At 40.8% G+C, this 22,165-nt stretch overlaps 1 long non-coding RNA gene and 1 pseudogene across 1 annotated transcript; one reads left to right on the top strand and one right to left on the bottom strand.

Moving 5' to 3' along the window:
* LOC135362285 (uncharacterized) lies at positions 1-20,300 on the top strand. The gene is made up of 4 exons (XR_010406803.1): positions 1-189; positions 1,107-1,278; positions 4,701-4,836; positions 17,017-20,300. It is a non-coding gene; the product is annotated as an uncharacterized LOC135362285 (long non-coding RNA).
* Positions 20,301-21,649, bottom strand: LOC123862975 (26S proteasome regulatory subunit 4-like; annotated as a pseudogene).
* Between the last annotated feature and the right edge of the window lie 516 nt (positions 21,650-22,165).

The following is a 22,165-nucleotide window of genomic DNA, read 5'->3' as shown; positions in this document are numbered from 1 at the left end:
AGAGGGAACACAAGGAGGGGGAGTGAGAGAGGGAGAAGCAGGCCTCCCACCGAGCAGGGAGCCCGATGTGGGGCTCTATCCCAGGACCCTGGGATCATGACCTGAGCCAAAGGCAGACGTTTAATGACTGAGCCACCCAGGCGCTCCAGGACATGTTTAAAAGGCAAACCAGTTAGGGGGAATTATTAGGTAAGTAATAGTAGAGCTGGCACGAAGCCATGGCCCAAACCACACCAGTGGCATGGCATTTCCTAAGATCTGGAAAGCCCACTGCAGGATCACAGTGAGTCCTCCTGACAACTGTAGGAGTTGCTTATTTTTTGCCCCCACTTTAGACTGGAAAGTGAGGGTCAGGAAATAGAAATGACCTGTCAGGGTCACACGGCTGCAGCAGTCAGTGATAAAGTTGAGATTCATTCCTGGCCAGTGTTTTCTTCAGCCCTCTCCCACCCCCACTTTTTTTGTCATATACAGACTCTGAAAGCCACCAGTAAGGATAACTTTGGAGAAGTGAAAATTCTTCCAGCCCACTTCCTCCTGGTGGCTGTGGTTATCCACCAGATTCCAGTTCCCCTCTGATGGGGGTGGTCTGTTGGAGAGAATGCTCAGGAGATCTGTCAGGTTTGGGGCCTGGACATCTAACTTGGCTGCCTCCTCCAGCATGCCAGCCTGGAAGGTTCAAGCCAGAGGGTTACGAGGGGCCTTTCTGGGTCTCTGCTCCTTCTCCTTGCCCTTGTCTCTGGACTACAGTCTATATTTTAGGAAAACAAAAGAGAAAGGACAGTGGGGATGGATAGGGGGTTGGGATGTTGCTTGAGCACAGGCTGAGAGTTCCTTCTCCAAAGTCAATGACTCATGTGGCCCCAGGACTCAAGGTCAGAGCTGTTTGAGGCAGCAAATGGAAGAGGGGGTAAGATCCAAGCCAGCCTTCCCAAGGATCCAGTGGCCATTGGTGTGCCTCCTGGGCCAGAAGTTTCGATGCTGTCCTAGACTGCAGGCTGGGGGGCCCTGAGACCCAACGAGCAGGGAAGGAGAAGGTCTTTTTGGGCAAGGCTGCAGTCTATTGCTCTTGCTCTAACCCAAATAACTTCTGTTTTATGTCTTAGATTCTAAAAACAGTTTGAGAACCATTGCCCTAGCATCTTCTAGGCTTCAGGTTTAAAGAAATGCTCGAAGGGCCTCATTCAGCCACTGGCTCTGAAGATATCCAAGGCAGAAATGGATGAGTTAGAGGAGGAGAGCAATGGCAAGTGGTGACAGAGGAACCTGGAGAACCAGGTGAGCAGAAAGGATACTGCGTCCCAGAAGCTAGCCTTTACCAAACCCTCTTCTGAAATGCCTCCTGTCATTCCCCTAACTAGCTTAGGGGAAAAAAATACACATTTGTCTCAAAGTATCTCCTCATGATAACTTCCTGATTACAAAACACTGACTTTCCGGGGGAAAAACCTGGTAGACGTCTACTTTAATCAAAGGATCACACTTAACATCAGCAATATTGAGATAAAGTAACATCAGGGACCTCCTGATGAGGTGAACTGAGACAGTTCACATACAGCATTTCTGGCAAAAATGTAAAGCCTGGATCTGTCTAACAAGAAGGAAACATCAGGCAGGCCCAAACTGAGGGACAGTCTATAGAATAACTGACTTACGGTCTTAAAAAATATCTAGATCAGAAAAGACAAAGAAAGGCTAAGAAATTGTTCCAGATTAAAAGAAACTGAAGGGACATGAAAACAAAATGCAGTGCCTGGTCCTGAATTGGATCTTGGGCTGGGGAAAAAAAAAAGCCATAAAGGACATAACTAGGACAATGGAAAAACATGAATATGGGCTGTGAAGTAGATAACAGTATTGTATCAATGTGAAATTTCTGTTTTTGATAACTACTCTGGTTTTGTAAAAGAATGCTTTTGTTCTTAGGAAATAAACCCTGAAGGTAGGGTAAGTATAAAGCTGTTTTCAATGTACTCTTAAGTGGTTGAGAGAGAGGGAATGATAAAGGAAAAAACATAAATAACACATACTTGGGGCACCTAGCTGGCCCAGTCAGAAGACCATGCAACTCTTGATCTCAAGGTTGGGAGTTCCAAGCCCCACATGGGGTGTAGACATTACTTAAATAAATAAATTTTATTTATTTGTTTTATAAATAAAACTAAAAAAATTACATACTCAAGTCAAACAACAGAGAGTATAAAGGAAAGGTAAGAATCTCTCCCAGTCTTATGGCCTCCCAGACATAAGCACTATTTTTGATTTGGAAGTCATTTTTAACATTTTTTATTTACTATTATTAAAGCAATACACACATTTGGTTAAGAAATAATAGTACTCAAAGGGCTTTAATAAAAGCCAATGCCCCACCACTTCTTGATCTCGATGCTGCTTCACAGAGCAATCACTCTTTTTTTTTTTAAGATTTTATTTATTTGACAGAGAGAGACACAGCGAGAGAGCGAACACAAGCAGGGGGAGTGGGAGAGGGAGAAGCAGGCTTCCTGCCGAGCAGGGAGCCCGATGCGGGGCTCGACCCCAGGACCCTGGGATCATGACCTGAGCCAAAGGCAGACGCTTAACGACTGAGCCACCCAGGTGCTCCCAAAGCAATCACTCTGAACTATTTGCTTTTCTGGTAGTTAACCTCTATAGCTCTAAATAATCTATTCATGGATATATGAATGATGTTATCAACATCCTGCTCTGTGTGAGGACTTAAGTCATTTGTACCCTGCCAACCCCCACTCTTTCCAATAGAGTTTTTATCACTATTTTTAGTCCTTGTAACTTCAGGTTTTATGTTTTGTTCTGTCTAAGTTCCAAGTTTGTCAGATATGGCTACTCTGGCACTTACTCTCCCCTTTGCCTCATTCTCCTACCTCCCTACTTCCCCGATCTGTGATTTTAGTTTTTTTTTTTTTTTTAAAGATTTTACTTACTCATTTGAGACACAGAGATACAGAGAGAAAGAGAGAGAGAGAGAGAGAGAGAGAGAAAGCATGAGCAGGGAAAGAGGCAGAGGGAGAGGGAGAAGCAGGCTCCTCGCTGAGCCAGGAGCCCGATGTGGGGCTCGATCCCAGGACCCTGGAATCATGACCTGAGCCGAAGGCAGCCGCTTAACCATCTGAGCCACCCAGGTGCCCCTCCGTGATTTTAGTTTTACACCATCAAACTGGATAGGGCTTATGTTTTGTTCTGTAACCACAAGGGTCATCCTTGCTGAGTCTGTAGGTTGGTTTTCAAAGTCGAAAAGTCAATAAATATTGCTCATATGACTAGGACTATATAAACATTTTTACCTGCACAACCAAGCAGTTTACTATGGTTACATTTCCTTTCTTAAGCAGCCTTTGACTTTTCTTGTATTCAACTACTTTTAGGGGCTCCTGCCTAGCTCAGTCAGTGGAGCGTGTGACTCTTGATCTTGGGGTCATGAGTTCGAGCCCCATGTTGTGTGTAAAGTTTACTTAAAATAAAATAAAATAGGGGCACCTGTGTGGCTCAGTTAGTTAAGCATCTGACTCTTGAATTCAGCTCAGGTCATGATCTTAGGGTCGTGGGACTGAGCCCCGCCTTGGCCTCCACGCCCAGCGTGGAGTCTGCTTGAGATTCTCTCTCTCCCTCTCCCTCCACCTTGCACTCTCTCTCTAATAAATAAATAAATAAAATCTTTTAAGGGTGCCTGGGTGGCTCAGTTGGTTAAGCGACTGCCTTCGGCTCAGGTCATGATCCTGGAGTCCCGGGATCGAGTCCCACATCAGGCTCCCTGCCCAGCAGGGAGTCTGCCTCTCTCTCTGACCCTCCCCCCTCTCATGCTCTCTATCTCATTCTCTCTCTCAAATAAATAAATAAAATCTTTAAAAAAAAATATTTTAAAAAAATAGAAAAAAGTAAATAAAAATCAACTATTTCTACTTAACAGTGTCTGAAAGTTCTTCCATTTTTTACAATGACCATATGGCAATTCAAGTCTGTAGACTTAAATTTTTTAAATTAAATTAAAATTTTTATTGCAGTGAAGTACATGTTAACATAACATTTGCCATATTGACCATTTCTAAGTTGTTTAATTCAGTAGCATTAAGTACATTCATACTGTTCTGCAACCATCACCATCCACCCACAGAACTTTTTCATCAATCCGTACAAAACTCTTTACCTATTAACAAATAACTTGCCATTCACTCCTCCCCAGCCCTTGGTAACTACTGTTCCACTCACTCTATGAATCTATTTCAGGAACCTCATATAAATGGGATCATATGAGAGGGAGCAATATACATGATCCCAAAATATGTCACTTTGGCATGTGGATTATTTTGAGCTGAAGGCAATCAAGACCCAGCAGACTCAAGAAAAACTTCTACCTTTCCCTTAACTATTTAAAGGAATTTAGACAGTGGTCCTGGCCTAGAAAGAGAGCAATTGCCAAAGGCAACTTTTTATTGAAAGATTTATCTGTATAGCAGGGCAAACACCTAATTAGCTAATATCTGCTCTTCTCATCGTCCTATGGATCACCCTCCTCCCCTTTGAAGCCCCAGGTCCCCCCGCCCCATCCCATTCCTTAGCTTAGGATGGCACGTAAGCCTCAACTGGATGACTTGTCTTTGGAATCTAATGGTCTTTGTGGGGCCCCCATATGTATGTAATTAAATGTTTTTCTCCTGTTAATCTGTCTTATATTAATTTACCAGCCAAGGGTAGAGGAAAAATTTTTCCTCCCCAACAGCTGGCACAGTTGGCAGGATGAACGACTAGCGGGACACTTCTTGCTTTGAGGCTCTGCTGCAGCAGAGAGAGCCTGGGATCTCTGATCAGCATCAGCAGAAGGTAAGAATTCTTACCTCAGTCTCCCAGATCTCTGCCTGAAGGGACGGTGCAAGTGAGAGTGGTGACTCTTTTTCTCCCCCCTTTTTTCCTTTTTTAAATTTAGGTGAGTGGGATAAAATATTTGTGCAACTGGTTCCTTGGATTTATTGACTTTGCTAAAGACTTGTTAGGAGTACTCTTGATTTTTGTTGATCCTTTTCCTCCCAGAGATGGTCACTGTTTTCCTTTGTCTCTGTTGCGTCATTTGTCACGAGGAAGAAAACCATAGGGAAGAATGCAGGCGCTGGCTTGTAAGCCTGCTGTTTGACCTGGCCTCACAGCACAGTTGAGTCCATGGTTCTCACAGACCAGTGTTCACTTAGACTAACTCTGCCATGGGTTAATGTGCACATAAGGTAGAGGCTGTTGCTAAGGGACGTTTTGGAAGCCAAAGCCACAAAACTGGTGGGCATGGGTCTAGCACTTTAAAGCTATTAAGAGTGATTGCCACCTAACTCAAAGACTCATGTGTTAGGATAAGTTGGTCACTTGGTCACAGAACAGGTTAGACTGACCATAGGTTACCTGTTAACCTCAAAAAAATGTCTGTGTAATGAGGCACTTTGTAAACCACCACAAAACCCCCAACCCTGGGGCACATCCCTCCTACATATTAGTTTGGCTCTGAAACCCAAGGCTTAGCTAAAGCTGTTAATGTGCATTTAAGAAAAATTGAATGAGGTTTCCCTTTTGCCTCGTTCTGTGTCTTGAGAGCTTGGCTTTATGAAAAGTAAGGATATTCCCTCTGGTCTCTGCCAACTGGGGGATGCATATACTGGTGTATCTGGTGCATAGCCATATGCTGTGGATCTGATAAGCAGAATTTTCTTTGTCCAACTGTACCAGCTTTCAAGGGAATTTGTCGTAAGGGGTCCTGGTCCATAAGGGGCCTTTGTTGTCTCAACATCTGTTGTCACTAATTTTGCTGGACAGAAATGTGAGTGTACTCCATTTGCAGCTAGATCTTTTTTCAGGTTAACTTTGGGAGTGAACTTTTTGGATTTGTAAGGGCTGCATTTTTTGTACTCTCCTTTGGAAACACCTCTTGAGTTCATGGTTAGGTCATAAAAAGGCTTATTGGTTTGAGTTGCTATTGAAATTAATTTAAGATCCTACTTGTCAATAGCCAGATGATGGAGCCTCTGAATTGGCTATATTTAAAAGAAAAAAAAAATTGGTTTGGGGCACCTGGGTGGCTCAGTCGTTAAGCGTCTGCCTTCAGCTCAGGTCATGATCTCAGGGTCCTGGAATCGAGCCCCGCATCGGGCTCCCTGCTCAGCGGGGAGCCTGCTTCTCCCTCCCCCACTCCCCCTGCTTGTGTTCTGTCTCTCGCTGTGTCTCTCTCTCTGTCAAATAAATAAAATCTTTAAAAAACAAAAAAATAATAATAAATTAAAAAAAGAAAAAAATTGGTTTAGAGAGCTCTCATCCTAAATAATTATCTTATTGGCACCTATACAAAGACCAAATTAAAAAGAGGACACACAAAAAAAATTATAATGGTTAGCCTTAGGAACTCCCTTAACAAGATGAAAGAACACAAATTAGACTTAAAACAAAAATTAAATCCAATGTGAATTCCTCTTCTTAAAATCTGGCCCTGTCTGCCTATTTTAACTTCCTTTTTCCTACAAGATTTACAGAGAGCACTCTGGCCTGATCTCCAGACCCATGATATATAGGTTACTCATGTAACTGCTGAAAGTCAGGAAGTGAATTTAGCAGAAGCATCTGGGACAGGGAATAGGGCTTGGTTTGCTGGGCTCCACAACCAGGCTCTGCCAGCATCAGGCTTTCCTACCAATGTCCTTTGCAGGTATATTCTAGAATCCCATCCAAAGAATTCATGTTCCCAAGATGGCAGAAAATAAAATTTCACGTTATCCCTTCCTTTGCAAATCCAGATCTGTTCAGTTTTTGATCCTTTCACCCCAGGGATAATTATTGCCTTCTTGCTTGCCTAGTTTTGTGTCCTAAGAACTTGGTTTGGCTTTCTGCCTGCCTGGGACATACAGGTTTTGGGTTCTTTCTTTTGGCTTCCTTTGGGAGTGACTCTGGATCTTGGGAAGGTAATATCCTTTGCACCCTCTTTGGGGGCCCCTCTTACATCCAAGGGGGGGATTTGTTTAATAATGCCAGAAATATTTACTGTTTGTTCTGGCTGAAAACTGACACGATACAGGCATACCTTGGAGATACTGCAGGTTTGATTCTAGATCGCCACAATAAACAAATATCACAATACAGTCAAATGAATTTTTTCGCTTCCCAGAGAATGTAAAAGTTATGTTTACACTATACTTCAGTATATTAAATGTGCATTATGTCTAAAAAAACCAATGTACATACCCAATTAAAAATATTTTATTGCTAAAAAATGTTAACCATCATCTGAACTTTCGAGGAGTCATAATCTTATTGTTGGTGAAGGGTCTTGACTCGATGTTGATGGCCACTGACTGATCAGGGTGGTGGTTGTCCAAGGCTGAGGGGGCTGTGGCAACAACTTCTTAAAATAAGACAACAATGAAGTTTGCCACATTGATTGACTCTCCCTTTCACAAACCATTTTTCTGTAGCATGAGATGCTGTTTGGTAACATTTTACCCACAGTAGAAATTATTTCAAAACCATAATCAACTCAAACCCTGACACTGCCTTATCAACTAAGTTTATGTCATATTCTAAATCCTTGTTGTTATTTCAACAATCTTCACAGCATCTTCAACAGGAGCAGATCTCAAAAAACCACTTTCTTTGTCATCCATAAGAAGCAACTCCTCATCCATTCAACTTTTATCAGGAGATCACAGCAATTTAGTCTTGTCTTCAGGCTCCGATTCTCTTGTTTTTTCCACCACATCTGCAGTTACTTCCTCCCCTGAAGTCTTGAACCCTCGAGGTCATGAGGATTGCAGTCAATTTCTTCCAAACTCCAGTTCATATTGATATTTTAACGCTTCCCATGAATCACAAACTTTTTTTTTTTTTTTAAGATTTTATGTATTTATTTGACAGAGAGAGAGAGAGAGTGAGCGCACAAGCAGGGGGATCAGGAGAGGGAGAAGCCTGATATGGGGCTCGATCCCAAGACCCCAGAATCATGACCTGAGCCGAAGGCCAATGCTTAATCAACTGAGCCACCCAGGCACCCCAAAAATCACAAATGTTCTTTTTTTTTTTTTTTTTTAAGATCTTTAATTATTTGACAGAGAAAAAGACAGCCAGAGAGGGAACACAAGCAGAGCAGGGAGCCCGATGCGGGGCTCGATCCCAGGACCCTGGGATCATGACCTGAGCCAAAGGCAGACATTTAACGACTGAGCCACCCAGGCGCCCCACAGATGTTCTTAATGGTATCTAGAATGGTGAATCCTTTCCAGGAAGTTTTCAGTTGACTTTGCCCAGACCCACCAGGTCCACTATCTATAGCAGCTGTACCTTTACACGGTGTATTTCCTAAATAAGAAGACTTGAAAGTTGAAATCACTCCCCAATCCCTGAGCTGCAGAATGGATGTTGTGGTGGCAGGCATGAAAACAACATTAATCTCATACAGCTCCATTGGAGCTCTTGGATGACCAGGTACATTATCAATGAGTGGTTATATTTTGAAAAGAATCTTTTTTGTCTGAGCAGCAGGTCTCAACAGTGGGCTTAAAATATTCAGTAAACCATGTTATAAACAGATGTGCTGTCATCCAGGTTTTGTTGTTCCATTTATAAAGCACAGGCAGAGTAGATTTAGCATAATTCTTAAGGGCTCTAGGATTTTCAGAAAGTAAATGAGCACTGACTTCAACTTCAAGTCACCAGCTGCATTAGGTCCTAACAAGAGAGTCAGCCTGTCCTTTGAAGCTTTGAAGCCAGGCACTGACTTCTCTTTTCTAAGCTATGAAAGTCCTAGATGGCGTCTTCTTCCACTAGAAGGCGGTTTCGTCTGCATTGAAAATCTGTTGTCTAGTGTAACCACCTTCATTAATGATCTCAGCACGATCTCCTGGATAATGGGCTGCAGCTTCTACACCAACACTTGCTGCTTCCCTTTGCTCTTTTATGTTATGGAGACGGCTTCTTTCCTTCACCTCAAGAACCACCTCTGCTAGCTTCACACTTCTCTTCTGCAGCTTGCTCACCTCTCTCCGCCTTCTCAGAATTACAGGGAGTTAGGGCCTTGCTCTCCATTAGGTTTTGGCTTAAGAGAATGTTGTGGTGGTTTGATCTTTTATCCAGAATACTAAAACTTTCTCTATATAAAATAAGGCTGTTTTGCTTTCTTATCATTCACAGATTTATTGGAGTAGCACTTTTACTTTCCTTCAGGAAATTTTCTTTTGCATTCACAACTCTGGCTGTTTAGCATAAGAGGCCTAGTTTCCAGCCTCTATCTCAGCTTTCAACATGCCATAATCATTAAGCTTAATCATATCTAGCTTTTGATTTAAAATGAGAGACATGGGACTCTTTGTCACTTGAACACTTATAAGCCATTGTGGTTTTATTAATTGGCCTAATTTCAGTTCTGTTGTGCCTCAAGGAATAGGGTGAGCCGAGGAGAGGGAGAAAGAGATGGGGGGAAATGGCTGGTTGGTGGAACAGTCAAGAACACACATAACACTTGTCAGTTAAATTTGCTGCCTTATGTGGGCACATTTTGTGGTGCTCTAAAAACAATTACAATAGTAACGTCATAGATCGCAGATCACAGATCACCATAACAAATATACTAAGAATGAGACAGTTTGACATATTCTAAGAATTACCAAAATGGGACACAGAGACATGAAGTGGGCATGGTGCTAACAGATTTGTTCAATGCCAGGGTGGCCACGAATCTCCAACTTGTAAAAATCACAGTATCTGCAAAGTATAATAAAGTGAAGCATGATAAATGAGGCATGCCTATATTTAAAAGGAGGAATTTATTTTTTATTTTTTATTTTTTTTAGGCCTTCTCTCCTAAGGTAGAATAAAACTATGTACCCAGAGGGAAAGAAAAACATTCTAATATAGGTGTATGGGTGTGTCAGTCCTTCATTATCCAGGCTACAAACCAATTCTTTGAGGAATTAAGGATGACTGTCCTTATCTTACAAATCTTTGCAAAATTAGAAATACAGCTCTAGAGGCCATTTCAAACTCCACCTATTCCTTTTTACCAACCCAGAAACCTAAGTACTACAAGAATTCTTCCCTTAGGAAACCAAAGTTCTTGAAAGAACTTGCATTAAGATTACTTGTCAAGAACAAATACAAATCTTTTTTTTTTTTTTTAAAGATTTTATTTATTTATTTATTTGACAGAGAGAGAGATAGCTAGAGCAGGAACACAAGCAGGGGGAGTGGGAGAGGGAGAGGCAGGCTTCCTGCTGAGCAGGGAGCCCGATGTGGGACTCGATCCCAGGACCCCAGGATCATGACCTGAGCCGAAGGCAGACGCTTAACGACTGAGCCACCCAGGCGCCCTCTTTTTTTTTTTTTTTTAAAGATTTTTATTTATTTGACAGAGATAGACACAGCAAGAGAGGGAACACAAGCAGGGGGAGTGGGAGAGGGAGAAGCAGGCTTCCCACGGAGCAGGGAGCCCGATGCAGGGCTCGATCCCAGGACCCCGGGATCATGACCTGAGCCGAAGGCAGGTGCTTAACAACTGAGCCACCCAGGTGCCCCCAAATACAAATCTTAAGTGTCTTCTAAAAGGCTTTAGCCATCTAAGCAGACAAACTTATTCCAATTGTTCTTTTATAACGTGAACTTTACATTATCATACCTATTTCATGGCTAAAATTTTAAAATGAAACTATAAGGTTTCTGTGTCCGTCTGTATTTTTATTTTTTTATTTATTTTTATTTTTTTATTTTTTTAAAGATTTTATTTATTTATTTGACAGAGAGATAGAGAGCACAAGTAGGCAGAGTGGCAGGCAGAGGGAGAGGGAGAAGCAGGCTCTCCACTGAGCAGGGAGCTGGACATGGGGCTCGATCCCAGGACCCCAGGATCACGACCCGAGCGGAAGGCAGCCGCTTAACTGACTGAGCCACCCAGGTGCCCCCGTCTGTATTTTTATATGTGTCCAAATATATATATTGTAGATGTGTAGCATTTTATCCCTGTGGATGGTATCACCAAAATTAACTTGTAAAAAAACTTTATTTAATTGGCTTAGAGAAAATGAAGTGCTTATATAATTGAGTTCTCAGAAATATAACAGAAAGTAACCCAAATACTTTTTAGGATCAAGTGATCTGGAAAAACATTTAGTATTAAAGCTAATTTAAATTTGTTGGCTTAGTTAAAATAGGCATATCTTCAGAGTTATCAGCATAAAATATACTTCTATTCTACCTAGGTTTACCAAAAGTCAAATAAGCTCACGCCATCTCCATTACAGAATTTGTCAGCAAGAAAGATAACTTAAGATGATGGTTAGCTTTCTAATGTCTCATGAAATTTTCCTAACTAATCTAAGCATAATTGTTAAGAACAAGTGAATTAAATAGATGTAAGATAACAGTTTATAAATCAACTTTCCAGGAATATTTATGTGTTATGGTATGTCTATTTAAATAGTTTCCCCAAATCTTTTTGGTAACTTAAAGCTTTAGAGTTTTGCTAAGTTAAATGATGTATAGTCATTAAATATCTAGATCATTTCCAAATAAGATAAAATATTGAATATATTTTTTTAAAGATTTTATTTATTTATTTATTTGACAAAGACAGAGAGCCCAAGCAGGGGGAGCAGCAGAGGGAGAGGGAGAGAGGGAGAAGCAGGCTCCCCGCTGAGCAGGGAGCTTGATGCGGGGCTGGATCCCAGGATGCTGGGATCATGACTTGAGGTGAAGGCAGATGCTTAACCAACTGAGCTGCCCAGGCACCCCAAAATACAGAATATTAATTATTGTCTCTTCTGCCTATAAAAGCCTTCCTTTTTAAAAAAAAAGATTTATTTATTTATTTATTTTGGAGAGAGAGAGAGAGCGAGAGAGAGAGAGTGTACGCACAAGGGAGGGGTAGAGGGAGAGAGAGAGAATCCCAAGCAGACTCCCCCCTGAGCATGGAGACTGATGTAGGGCTCCATCCCACAACACTGAGATCATGACCCGAGCTGAAATCAAGAGTTGGATGCCCAACTAACTGAGCCACCCAGGTGCCCCAAAAGCCTTTCATTTTGTATAGCTCCTTGGATACTGTTCTATTCATGAATCTTGCCAATCAGATGTTCAAATTTTACTCAGTTGAATTTTTTAAAATGGAATTAAAGATATTTGGGTCTTTTGGTAAACATGTCTTGTGTCATGTTGAAAGATTATATTGTGAAGAAGCATATGTTTCTAGAAATTATGAAATATATTCATAAACTTGCCAATCTAAAGAATACTAGTATAATATAATTCAAAATTGCTTATTCTTAGTTTTCACTAGAAATTAAGATTTCTAAGGGTTAAGAATTCTAATTAACCAACTAAGCCACCCAGGCGTCCCCAAGAATTCTAATTAATATATGTAATTAAAGTTACAAGAAATAATAAGGGAAATATCTCCATATGTAAGGAAAGTAGGATGTATGTGTTTGGTAAAAGAAGGTATGAGGAAAGGAAATGAATTTTTGTTGAAGGAAAAGAGATTTGTAGAAATTTGTAGGAAAACAATCTTTGGAAAGAAATTTTAATGTTTGGTCAAACTTGCTAATGTTAGAATAAATTTAATTAAGTTGAATTTTATTTTATTTTTTATTTTTTTAAAGATTTATTTATTTTAGAAAGAGAAAGTGGAGAGAGAGAATGTGCATGTGAGCAGTGGGGGGAGGGGAGGCAGAGAAAGAGAATCCCAAGCAGACTCCCTGCTGAGTGTAGAGCTCAACAGGGGCTCAATCTCATGACCCTGAGATCACGACCTGAGCCAAAACCAAGAGTCCACCACTTAACTGACTGAGCCACCTAGGTGCCCCAGTTAAGTGAGTTTTAATATAAAAAATAAGCTGGTGCAAAATTAGAATTGGTTTCTCTCTTAAAAGGACAAAGTTTTCTTGGACTTTTGGTTTGCTGTTTGTAACAGACTGCAAAAGAACTTTACCTTTTAAATAATCTGCCTAGAAAGCAGAAATTCTTTGTTTTATCAAAATAATTTTCTGTGCTTTATTTGGTCTTTCACTGGTTTTGCTCAGAACTACATAACATTTTGTATTTGCCTTTAAAATCTTTTGTCACTTTGGTTCAATGGATAATTATTGTTTCATAGTGATCTGTGATCCTATTTGGTCAAGTGTCCAAACCATTTGATATTTTTGACAGTTTCCAGAATCAAATTCTCAGTAAAATCTTTTTTGACCTCAGGGGCACCTGGGTGGCACAGTTGGTTGGGCATCCAACTCTTGGTTTCAGCTCAGTTCATGATCTCGGGGTCATGGGATTGAGCCCTGCATTGGGCTCCCAGCTCAGTGTGGAGTCTGCTAGAGATTCTTTCTCCCTCTCCCTCTGCCTCTCCCACTCATGCTTTCTCCCTTTCTCTAAAATAAATAAATAAGTCTTAAAAATATATATATTTTTTTTTACCTCAAGCTAAATTTTGAGAATTTCCAGAGGCTCCCTGCAATATCTCAAAAGATTTGTATTCTCTCCTTATAAAAAGAGAGCTGTTAATACCGATTGGGCTTATTTGGTATGTTAAATTACAGGGGAAGGATTATCAAATAATCCTGATAAACCTTCTTAGGTTATATTGTATGTTATTGATATTATTAATATAATTATCCTAGAAATTGTATGAAATTCCTAAAATTCTGACATGTACCTGTATAATGTTATCAGTCATAATTCTAGTTACTACCTTAAAATATTGTGTCATACAAATAAGCACATTTATGTATTAATTCCACTATAATGAGCTCTCATCAGATCTTTAACAATGGTCATTTAAAATGTTTTTGTCATTTACAGATAGTCATTTTAGTCTGATTCTCTGCAAAGTGTTCTTGCAAAAGTACTCCTTCTTCAAGGAGATTCAAGAGAAGAACTTTTGACAAGTTCAGGTTTCTGGTAACTTGAGATTATAAAACTGGGCTGGGTAATGTGGGCATCTCTCTGGCTCACTTGGTAGAGCATGTAACTCTTTAAAAAATTTCTTTTTAATTTTTGAAAAAAATTATTTGAGAGAGAGAGGGAGAGAGAAAGAGCACGAGCAGGGGGAGGGGCAGAGGGAGAGGGAGAAGCAGACTCTCCGCTGAGCAGGGAGCCCGACATGGGACTTGGTCCCAGGACCCTGGGATCATGACCTGAGCCAAAGGCTTAACTGCCTGAGCCATCCAGGCACCCCTTTAAAAAAATTTATTTTGGGGGGCGCCTGGGTGGCTCAGTCATTAAGCGTCTGCCTTCAGCTCAGGTCATGATCCCAGGGTCCTGGGTTCAAGCCCCACATTGGGCTCCCTGCTCAGCAGGAAGCCTGCTTCTCCCTCTCCCACTCCCCCTGCTCATGTTCCCTCTCTCACTGTGTCTCTCTCTGTCAAATAAATAAATAAAATCTTAAAAAAATTTTTTTTTAAATTTATTTCCTTTAGGGAGGGAGAGAGAGCATGAGCAGGGGGAGTTTTTTTTTTAATTTTTTTTAAAAATTTAAAATTTATTAATTTGAGGGGGGTGGAGAGAGAGGGTAGAGCATCTAACTCTTGATCTCAGGGTTGTGAATTCAATGTCTGTGTTGGGCATGGAGCCTACTTTAAAATAAAATAAAATAAAATAAAATCAGATAAAATAAAATAAAACCTTTACCAAAAAAACTGCTGGTTAAGAATTTCCAGAGCCAATAGAAAAACTGGATTCAGGTGGAACAAGTATTAATTATTTGGAAATGATGGGAATGCAAGCTGGTGCAGCCACTCTGGAAAACAGTATGGAGTTTCCTCAAAAAGTTGAAAACAGAGCTACCCTATGACCCAGCAATTGCACTACTGGGTATTTACCCCAAAGATACAAATGTACTGATCTGAACGGGCACCTGTACCCAATGGTTATACCAATGTCCACAATAGCCAAACTATGGAAAGAGCCCAGATGTCCATCTACAGATGAATGGATAAAGAAGATGTCGTACACACACACACACACACACACACACACACACACACACATTGGAATATTATGCAGCCATCAAAAAATGAAATCTTGCCATTTGCAACAACCTGGATGGAACTAGGGGGTATTATGCTAAGCGAAATAAGTCAGTCAGAGAAAGACAATTATCATATGATCTCATTGATATGTGGAATTTAAGAAACAAGGCAGAGGATCATAGGGGAAGAGAGGAAAAAATGAAACAAGATGAAACCAGATAGGGAGAAAAACCATAAGAGACTCTTAATCTTAGGAAACAAACTGAAGGTTGCTGGAGGGGACGGGGGGTGGGGGATGGTGTAATGGGGTGATGGACACTGGGGAGGGTATGTGTTGTAATGAGCACTGGGTATTATATAAGACTGGTGAATCGGGGTGCCTGGGTGGCTCAGATGGTTGAGCGTCTGCCTTTGGCTCAGGTCATGATCCCAGGGTCCTGGGATCGAGCCCCACATTGGGCTCCTGACTCGGCGGGGAGTCTGCTTCTTCCTCTCCCTCTGCCTCTCCCACTGCTCGTGCTCGCTCTCTCTCTCTCTGTATCTCTGTGTCTCAAATGAATAAATAAAATCTTTAAAAAAATAAAAAAATAAAAGGATCTTCTCTTAAAAAAAAAAAGACTGATGAATCACAGACCTGTATGCCTAAAACAAATAATACATTATATGTTAATTAATTGAATTTAAATTAAAAAAATAAAAAATAAAAGGAATTTGAGATGAAAAATAACTAAAATGGAATTGATCAAAACTAAAAAAATTTTTTTGGAAATGAATTATTATCATTTTTATGATTTTTGGGAAACATTTTATGGCTTTTTGTTTCTCCAAATTTAAGGAAACCTTTTTCTCTTTTCTCTTAAGTTATCAACAATTTGGTAACATATACCTTTGCATAACAATTTTTCTCCCTACCTGATCCCTCTAGAATTTGGTAATTCCTAGTGAGTGAATATTCTTATTTTCATGGCAACAGAATTATTTGCATAAGGTCAATAAGAATCTGTTCTCCTTGTAACAGGACACAATTGGAAACATAGGTTATATTACCAAGGCTTTGACTGGAATGTCACCGTTTGAGAGAGATGTATATAGACTCAGATATAACCAGACAGCTTTTTAAAAACTTTTTTTTTTTTTAAAGTGATCTTTATGCCAAACATTGGGCTTGAACTCACAACCCTGATATCAAGAGTCAGATGCTCCTCTGACTGAGCCAGCCAGGTGCCCCCATGACCAGACAGCTTTAAGGAACTAATACTGACTTTATGGAGCCAATAAAGCCCCATGGAAAAATTGGCCTGGTACCTTGCTTACAGGGTTCCCAGGAGCCTTACCAGGTGAATAAGGAAGGTCACATCCTGGCAGGTGCAGGACCCTTAGGATATTTTGAAGACCTCAAAAAAAGACGAATTCACCCAAATCTATAGATATTGCAGGCACAATCTGATGCTAGTCCTTAGTATGGCTTGTTAACCTTGAGAAGCTTTTAAAAGTTCAATCTGAGGGGCGCCTGGGTGGCTCAGTCAGTTGGGTGTCTGCCTTCAGCTTAGGTCATGATCCCAGGTCATGACCCCCGCTGAGCAGGGAGCCTGATTCTCCCTCTCCCTCTGCCATTCCCCCCACTTGTGCTCTCTGGCTCTCTCTGTCAAATAAATAAATAAAATCTTTAAAAAAATAAATAAAAGTTCAATCTGAGATTCCTTATGAAAAGTTCCAGCAAAGTAGATTTAAAAGAGCCTATATGGTCAATCACTATTCTTGATGCACTTATGTAAATGATCAGGCCAAGTTGATTAAAACTAGACTTGGTTTGCAGATGCATTAGTCTTGCTGTGGTTATCTTTGATAAAAATGGGGGTGATTGTAGAGAGAAAAATTATGTTTCAGTAATACACCTTTGTGGATATCAAATTCTAGTGCTGTTAATTGTCTTTGAGATTTTGTTTTCTATCTGTAAACTGGACTAGATCCTGAATTTTTCTTTTTTTTAAAAGCTTTTTTTTTTTAAAGATTTTATTTATTTACTTGACAGAGACATGGCGAGAGAGGGAACACAAACAGGGAGAGTGGGAGAGGGAGAAGCAGGCTTCCTGCGGAGAAGGGAGCCCGATGCGGGACTCGATCGGATCAATGGATAAAGAGATCATGACCTGAGTCGAAGGCAGAGGCTTAACGACTGAGCCACCCAGGCGCCCGGATCCTGAATTTTTCTAGTTTCCTCCAATATTTGGCTCAACTCTCCAAACTAATGTTTCCAGCTTTCCTCCCACCCTCTGACATGGAATCCTTGAGAACTAAAACTGCCATTTTTCTGAAGCCACGCAAGCTACAGTTGGACAATTTGATATAAACTTCATAGAAATCACCACAACAGCTCATGTATGGACCATCAGGCCTGTTGCGGTGTGGCTCCTCAGTGATATCACCAATGACATTCAAGCTACAAACAAGAAAAATCTGCGAGATTGTCTCTGCCTGAAAATACTTTGAGCCGACACCTAGGAATCTTCCAGTCTCACTGCCTTTGGAATTCAGAAACAGGGATTATAATCTGCTCCAATCATTAATCCTGTTTTTCTTTTGTTTCCATAGAAATGCCTCTTGTACCACAGCCCTAACTTTGGGAGCCCACCTGAATCACCACCTCCTGAAATGAGATACAACTGTTTAACTGAATTGACCTATTCTCAGTATTAAGAGAATGGTTCAGTGAGATGGAGCAATTTACCAACTCAATTTTAGGATTGTGAAACTTCTTGGGGAAATTTCCAAGGTGGGACTGAGGCGAGGGACAAACTATGTGACTCCAAAACATGCCCTTTTGGCTTGTGGGTTATTTTGAGTTGAAGGTAGACTCACGAAAAACTTTTATTTCTCCCAAATCACCTAAAGAATTTAGATAGGCGAGCTGACCCAGAAAGACAGCCGTAACCAGAGATCAACTTTTATTTGAAAGACCTATCTATATGGCAGGGCAAACATCTAATTACCAAACATTTGTTCTTCTTATTGTCCTGTCACCCTCCTTCCCTTTGAAGCCCTAGGCCCCTATCGCATTCCTTAGTTCAGGATGGCATAAAAACCTCAACTGATGGGCTTCTGTATGTATGTAATTGAATGTTTTTCTCCTGTTAATCTGTTTTTTTTTTTTAAGATCTTATTTATTTATTTGACAGAGAGAGAGAGCTCACAAGTAGGCAGACAGGCAGGCAAAGGGAGAGAGGGAGAAGGAGGCTCCCCGCCGAGGAGGGAGCCCAATGTGGGGCTTGATCCCAGGACCCTGGGATCATGACCTGAGCCGAAGGCAGACGCTTAACTGACTGAGCCTCCCAGGTGCCCCTCCTGTTAATCTGTTTTATATCAATTTACCAGCCAAAGAACCTAGAAGGGTAGAATATAAGTTCTTCCTCCCAACACATGCAATATTTGTTCTTTCATCCTTTTGGCTTATTTTGCTTAGTGTACTTCCCTCAAGTTCATCAGTGTTGTAGCATGTGTTAGAATTTCCTTCCTTTTTAAGGATGAGTTATCTTTTATAATATTGTATGCATACACTAAATTTTATCTATTCATTCACTGATGGACATTTGGGTCCATCATTTGGGCCACCTTTTGGCTCTTGTGAATAATACTGCTATGAACATTGGTATACAAATAAGTGTTTGAATACCTACATTCAATTCTTTGGAAATATACCCATAAGTGGAATTGCTGAATCATATGGTAATTCTATGTTTAAATTTGATGAAGTCCCAGTTTGTTGTCTATGCCTTTTGTTTCATATTCACAAAATCACCGTTGAATCCATTGCCAAAACTTTTTGCCCTATTTTCTCTTAAGAGTTTTATCGTTTTACCTCATACATTTAAGACTTTGATCCACAGTATATAAGCTTTATAACTTGTTAAATTAGTGATCTTCAAAAAATATAAACCCAGGGGTGCCTGGGTGGCTCAGTCAGTTAAGTGTCTGCCTTCAGCTGGGGTCATGATCCAGGGGTCCTGGGATGGAGCCCCGCATCGGGCTCCCGGCTTAGCAGGGGAGCTTACTTCTCCCTCTCCCTGTGCCGCTCTCCCTGCTTGTGCTCTCTCATCCTCTCTCTCAAATAAATAAATAAAATCTTTCAAAAAAATAAAAATACCGTAGCCTGCAGGGCTCTACATGATCTGGTTTACACTTTTCTGATTTCAACAAATTCTAGCAACATTGCCCACACCATGCTATTTCTCAAACATGCCAAACACATTCCCAACTCAAAGCATTTATACTTGCTATTCCTTCTTTCAGAAGCACACTGCCTTCATATCTCTGATTATTCATCCCCTTCTCAATGAGGTCTTTCCTGAGCACCTTATCTAAAGTGCCATTTTCATCTCTATCCCATTACCCTGCTTTTTTTTCTTATTAGCATTTGTCATTGCCTAACATGTTATTTGTTTTTTCCTCGTGTCCCCCAAAGAGAATATAAACTTTAGGAAGGCAAAGATCTTGGCCTCCTTCTTACTGTAACAGGATCCTCAAATTTTTACCTGAATACACAGATGCTCAGAATAAAGGCACTCAGTGGTGGCCAATGGGTGAAAAACTTCTAGGTCATATCCTTAAAAATAAGGAGCTCCTTCTCTCTCTCCCCACTTTCCACTGGCTAGAATTGGATGTGGTGGCAACCAGCTGTAGACTATTTAGATGATGACAACTCCTTAGAGATGACAAAGCAACAAGACTGATGGAACCTAGGTACCTATTGATTTCTTGAATCAAAGCTGTTAAAAGGGGCACCTGGGTTGCTAGTTGGTTGGGCATCTGCCTTCTGCTCAGGTCATGATCTCCGGATCCTGGGATCGAGCCCCACATCGGGCTTCCTGCTCAGCAGGGAGTCTGCTTCTCTCTTTCCCTCTCTCTTTCTCACTCTGCCCCTCCCACTGCGTGTTCTCTGTCTCTCTGCCTCTCAAATAAATAAATGAAATTAAAAAAAAAAGCTGTTGAAAAAGCTTGGACTTTTCTTTTTTTGAGAAAGAGCACACTTTATTTGAAAGAGAGCATTGCACATGACCAAAAGATGAAGGCAGCCCAAAGGGCATCCTACACATGTTCTAAAAGATACAAAGGATGATAGGTAAAGAGGATTAAGAGTACACTTAATATGATGAGCACTGAGTAATGTATAGAATTATTGAATCACTATATCATAGTCCTGAAACTAATATAACACTGTATGTTAATTATACTTGAATAAAAAACATTTTTAAAGATACATAGGATGTTTTGCTAAGAAAGGTCAACTGGAATATGTATTTCTTTGGGACACCTCCCCAATCATATCTCTCTGAGGCGCTGCGACACTCCTAACCATTTCTTTGAAGGCAACTGTAGTTCACTAAAGACAGAGCCACTCAAAGATGCCTTCTTGTTTTTCATAAAAACATTTTTAGATTTTTTTTTTAAGTCCTCATTTGTTACTTTCATTCTACGTTCTCTCGAGGTCATCAGACTAGCTTCTGTACAGGTTGCCTTGATGTCAACACCAGGGAGGTCATCTTTAGCCACGATCAAGTCATCTAGGGTTACATCAGCAGCAACCAGCATCATCTTGCTTGCATGAATCAGACTTCTTTGTCCTTTCACTGGGCAGGGGGACCTTACTCTCCCTGTCCATGTGGCCTGATCTGATAAGTGCTGGATCCAAATTTCTTACTCGGTTTGTGGCCATGATAACTTGCACGTCTTCCCTTGAATTAAATCCATTCAACTGCTTCCACAGTTCTAATATTGTTTGCTGAATTTCTCTTTCACCACCAAAATTCGAGTAATATTTTTTTGTCCCAATAGCATCAATTTCATCAATAAAAATGATGAATGATACATGTTCTTCAGCAACTTGAAACAATTCCTGGACAAGTTTGGGCCAATCACCTAGGTACTTCTGAATAATTCAGAGCCAGTTATTCTCAAGAAAGTGGCTGAGGTTTGGTTCACTATTGCTTTGGCTAGTAAGGTTTTGCCTGTGCCAAGTGGGCCATGAGAAATGACTCCCTTGGAGGCTTTATACCCATTTTCCCCCCATAATATTCAGAATGAGCAAGAGGAAACTCACAGTTTCCTTAATTCCCTGATTTGGATGTCCAACCCCCCAATTACAGCATAGAGTTCCTGGAGAGACTTTTCAACTTCATCGCTGTGACTAGGAGATCCATGTCACTCCTCTCACAGCATGCACCTTGTGGCTGAGCAGGAATGAGCAGCTGGGTTCCAGCAGATTGTTGTCTACACATGAAAAGAATGCTGATGTGATGTTCTTAGCCCACAGATGTAGACACAATGGCGTGTCTTTGATCATCAGTGACCTCTTCCAAGGTTCCTACCAACATTGGGTAGGAACTGGCTACCCTCAGATCATTCACCTTTGATCTTTTCTCCCCTTTTCTCCTACAGGCTTCATTTATTCCTGATTTCTAATGAATTCTTCCTCCTCTAACTTCAGTAATTTTAACTGGCACTGAATGTGAGCGTCACCAGTGGCAGTTTGCTGGCAGTATCTGATCCCTTTGTTTCCTTCTTTTCCCCACTCTAGTTGGTACACAAGGTTCATACTTCTTTTTCTTGCCCTCGTCATCCGTCTTGCTACCTCCAGGACCATGACCACCACTACTCTGACTTTGACCCATCTTGCTTTGGCCACTGGAGCCAAGATTGGACTTTCATGTGGAGACACATTTTCATCTCTTTTTAAAGATTTTATTTATTTATTTGAGATAGAGAGTGAGAGAGAGAGCGAGCAAGAGAGCACACACAAGCAGGGGGAGTGGCAGGCAGAGGGAGAGGGATAAGCAGACTCCCTGCATGTGTAGGGCTAGATCCCAGGACCCTGGGATCGTGACCTGAGCCAAAGGCAGACACATAATCGAATGAGCCACCCAGGCACCCTAACACATTTTCATCTTAATAAAGTAACTATTATTTTGCATCTCTGTCATAGTAGCTGTATATATTTCTTAACTCTGAGCTTTCTAACCATTGTGCCTCAGCCAAGAGAAAGGAGGAATATCAACCAACAGAGCCTACCATAGTGACCAAAAAGTTTCCTCTTGTATTAATCTCAGTGTATTCCTAGTCTTAGAATGGGGAATAGAAAGAAAAAAAAAACAAACAAACCCAAAACATCATTCTTGCTGCTGCATATA

The sequence above is a fragment of the Mirounga angustirostris genome, unplaced genomic scaffold (assembly GCF_029215605.1).
Source record: "Mirounga angustirostris isolate CCGP_5_RB_7025 unplaced genomic scaffold, mMirAng1.0.hap1 SCAF_1, whole genome shotgun sequence".
Lineage (NCBI taxonomy): Eukaryota > Metazoa > Chordata > Mammalia > Carnivora > Phocidae > Mirounga > Mirounga angustirostris.
The sequence above is the reverse complement of the archived record's forward strand: the minus strand, read 5'-3'. Positions and strand labels throughout refer to the sequence as shown.